Below are 4,891 nucleotides of genomic sequence, written 5' to 3'. Positions count from 1 at the left end.
AGAGACAAGGTCTGCGAAACATGGCAGCTACCTCTGAACCTCCGGAAAATCAACTGTGTGAAAGAATCAACACCCATTGTGTCTGGGATCACCTGGATCTGCACATGAAATGCAGGGTGTAATATGAGTACAACCAACTCAGTAAGTAACAATAATAAATAAAAACTGAAATTAGTGACGAGCTTCACAGTTAAGTCCAAATACAATGATTTTCAACATAATAGGGTAGGCATGCTCTCAAGTTCAACATTTTAAATTCCACACTAATTTCATATCAACTTCGACTGAAATAGAAGATAATGTCTTTCAGAAATTTCCAAAATAATGATATATGACAGCTGAAATGCAGCAATAATGAAATCAATGCATCCGCTCAGAGTAACAGTCACCCAGTCCTCTTATTAACTCCAACCTCACAGTCACTCTTTCCTCACAGTCACTATTTCCTCTCAATCACTCAGCACTCGACACTCGTACTCAGTAGGTACTTGCGCTCACTGGGGCTGTGTACCGACTCCGAAGGGGCTCCTTCAGTCCAAGCGAGCCAATCATGGCATATAACAATGAAACATGTTGCGGCGCGCAGCTCGATCCCATAAATATCCTCACAATTTGGCCATCGGCCTCACATAGTCATCAATCTCTCCAGTCTCTCGGGCTCAAATATCATGAAAATCAGCCCAAAAATGATAATATGATATATTAATAAATAGCAACAGAGACTGAGATATGATATGAAATGAACGAACCTGATTGAGTGTGAATTTACAATTTGAACATATAATTCAACCACAGAAATGACACCAGTGGGTACCAATAATAACAGCATATGCCAAGTTAACAGATTATTCAACTACACAGTTCCATAGAATTGACCAAGTCACAATTCCTACGGTGCACGCCCACACGCCTGTCACCTAGCATGTGCGTCACCTCAAGACCAATCACATAACACATAATCCGGGGTTTCATACCCTCAAGACCAAATTTAGAACTGTTACTTACCTCAAACAGTGTAATTCTTTATTCTGTTATGCCCTTGCAACGAGAATTGGTCTCTGAAAGCCTCGTATCTAGCCACAATTAATTCGATTAAGTCAATACCAATTATTGTAATTAATTCCATAAGGAAATACTAATTTTCCAATACAAATCCGAAGTTTAACTCAAAAATTGCCCATGGGGCCCACGTCTCGGAACCCAACAAAAGTTACAAAATATGAACGTCCATCCAACCACGAGTCCAACCATACAAATTTTACCAAATTTCGACATCAACTCGACCCTCAAATCTTCAATTAAAGTCTTTGAATATTTCTACCATTTTCAACCCAATATTTACCCATTTGAACTCAACAATCTTTCCACAAACCTTATTGGTATGTATATGTATAAATAATACTCTCACACCCAAGAATCATATTCCCAATCACCCATCTTTACCCAAACTAGAAATTGAAGACTCGGGTTAAAGATTCTTACCTCTTTGAAGCCTTAGCAAGATCCTTCTGAAATCTTCCAACCTTGAACAAGAATTGATGGACAAATGACTAGGTCTTCACTTTCTTTCTCTCTAAGATTCTCTCACCTCTCTCTAAAATATCAGATGAAACCCTTCAAAATGACCCTGAATAGTGTTTTATAAGAATGGGGTTAGGTTTATAAAACCAGAAAAATGAAGCCACGAAACACACTTTGTGGTCGCATATGCGATCGCAGAATTGATATGTGGTCCGCATATCGGCCGCAAAAATTTGGTGCCCAAATATTGGGGTCACCTGCCTGGGTCTACGGTAGTTATGTTGCCCGCAGATCTTCCGCCAAGCTGCCCCGCCTCGAATTTACTCTCCGACCATTATGCGGTCCGTAGAGTGATTCTGCGATCGCATAGTGGGCAACATAAATGACTTTTTCTGGCAAAAATTTTTCTTTACTCCCCAGTGCATTGTTCAAAACCTTAATTGCCTTAGCAAAAATTGTAACAACCTAGCCGGTCGTTTTGATATCTAGTGCATCATTCAGCGGTTTGAGGCCTTGAGCAGCTTCGCTTCAGGTATTATGACTTTTACGCTTGCTCGAAATTTAATTTCGGGAAGTTCGGAGTTGATTTGGAAATATAATTCTAATTTCGGAAGCCTTAAATTTGAGGAATTGACTGAAATATGATTTTGAGTAAACGACCTTGAAATCGAGATTTGAAGGTTCTAACAGGTTCGTATGATAATTTAGGACTTGGGCGTATGTCCGAATCGGGTTTTGGATGATCTGGGAGCGTTTCGGCGCCTATTGTGGAAGTTGGCATTTTGGAAGAATTTCATAAAAATTGGGTTGATGTGTATTTCAATGTTATCGATGTCCAATTGAGATTCTGAGTCTAGGAATATCTCCGTACGATGATTCTGGTTTTGGGAGCATGTCCGGAAGTGGATATGGAGGTTCGTAGGTTATTTTGGGGTCATTTGGCGAAAGTTAGAAATTCGAAGGTTTCTGAGAAGTTTGACCGGGAGTAGACTTAGTAATATCGGGGTCAGATTCCGATTTCAGAAGTTGGAGTAGGTCCGTAATGTCGAATGCGACTTGTGTGCAAAATTTAAGGTCAATCGAACGTGATTTGAAAGGTTTTGGCATCGAATGTAGAAGTTTGAAGTTTTAAAGTTCATTAAGCTTGAATTGGGGTGCGATTCATGGTTTTAGCGTTGTTTGGTGTGATTCGAAGGCTCGACTAAGTTCGTAATGTGTTTTGGGACACGTTGGTATAATTGGTTAAGGTCTCGGGGGCCTCGGGTGGATATCGGAGGTTAACAGATCAATTTTGGACTTAAGAATTCTGAAGCTTAATGCGTCTAGTGTAATCGCACCTGCGTGACTTTGGCCGCAGGTGCGAGATCACGGATGCGGCGAATTGCTCGCAAAAGAGAGAATGGACTGGAGTTGGGGGAGTCACATAAGCAGAGTGGAGAAGCGCACCTGCGAGTGCGCAAGAGCGAGGCAGCTGCCGTTGGTGCGTAAATGAGCACAGATGCGTGAGAGCAGGTCGCACCCTCACAGAAGCGAAAAGACTTCCGCAGGTACGAGTTCTTGGCTGGGCAGTGAGTATCGCAAGAGCGAAATTTGGACCGTACCTGCGGAACCGCAGAAGAGGTTAGGTCACCGCAGGTGCGATGAACGCAGGGCAGTGTGCTCTCTTTAAATCGAGGGGTTGGCTCATTTTCACTTCATTTCGACCATGGGAGCCGATTTTGGAGCACCTTTGGAGTGCCATCGTCATCAACTATAATGAGGTAAGTGATTTCTTCACATTGTGAGTTAAATACATGATTTTTATATGGATTCAAAAATGAAAATTTGTAGAAATTTGGGGTTTTGAAAAAAAATCTAGAAATTGGTATTTTTGGATTTTGACCACGAATTTGGGCATGGAATTGAGAATACATCATATCTTTGAGTTTGTAATGTTATGGGTAATATTTATCTTCAAAAATTTTCGGAATTCGGGCACGTGGGTTTGAGGGTTGCTTTATCAACTTTTTGAGTGGAGTTGAAAATTGTTATAAATTGATTAATTATGAGTATTAGAGTATATTTTGATTGGGTTGCATCTTATTTGACTAGTTTTGGATCGACGGTCGCTGGTTTGAGGTGTTAGGGAGGTGTTGGAGCCGGTGTTGGAACGTTGGAGTGAGGTAAGTCTCCTGTCTAACTCTGTGAGAGGAAAACTACCCCTAGGTGATATATTTGATGTGTACAACTTGTTGCGGGGACTACGTATGCATGAGGTGACGAGGGTCCATACGTAGTTAGATTTATGTTATTGTCCGGGTAGACTTAGGTTCACACCATGTTGTACTTGTACTATAGGGATTATCCTTGCTCGTTTAATTCTTTATTTTACATTTCAAATTGAGACTTGACTTACTATTGTAGAGACTTTACGATTTCACGATTAGTCACCAAATAACTTTACTCCTCTTACAGCATATTTCCGTGATATATATATATATACTTCATTGAAAGGTTTTGTTAAAGAAATTACAACCCACACGTTTATTCATGAGTGGGGTCAAGGACCCGTCAAAGCTTCTTATTCTAATGGGATCGGGCCGTTCTCCTCATCAGGATTATGTATTTCACTCTTATGGGATCGGGCAGTTCGCCTCGGCCGGATTTATGCACCACACTCTCATGGGAGCGGGTCGTTCACCTCAGCAGTTTAATAGATGCATGTATGGTTCGTGTTGTTCAACCCTCAACAGTGCACAATTTAAATATTTATGTTGGATCGGGTCATACGTCTCGGTATTTCCTACATCATATCCTTATGGAATCGTGCGTAATATTTGGCAAGAAGACGGAGTATCTATAAATCCCCCCCTCCCCGATTCAAATTATAACAACCTGCTTGTTGGGATCCAGTATACATAAATATATATATATATATATATATATATATATATATATATATGCTCCGGTTAAGGAGGAATTTGCTAATTAAGTGCATGAGTTTATTGTTAGGAGGCTAATTGTACCACATATTTACACTTGTTTATTTCATTTATTTACTTTGCCTCATATTTGCTCACCTCCTTACTGTACTTGATATTATTGGACCACTAGTGAGTGTCGATGTCGACCCCTCGTCACTACTTCTCTGGGGTTAGGCTAGATACTTACTGGGTACACGTTGATTACGTACTCATACTACACTTGCTGCACATTTTTGTGCAGGTACATATGTGACTAGTGGCCTTGTGAGAGCAGAGGCGTGTATGCATGCGGTGACTTATGTGAGCTGCATTCCATAGACATGCAGCCAGCAGAGTCTCCTTCAGAGTTATTTGTATTTTTCATGTCTAAGTTGCATTCCAGACAGATATTGTACTTTATTTTTACT

Source organism: Nicotiana tomentosiformis, chromosome 11 (genome assembly GCF_000390325.3).
Source record: "Nicotiana tomentosiformis chromosome 11, ASM39032v3, whole genome shotgun sequence".
Lineage (NCBI taxonomy): Eukaryota > Viridiplantae > Streptophyta > Magnoliopsida > Solanales > Solanaceae > Nicotiana > Nicotiana tomentosiformis.
Note: the sequence above shows the minus strand (reverse complement) of the source record.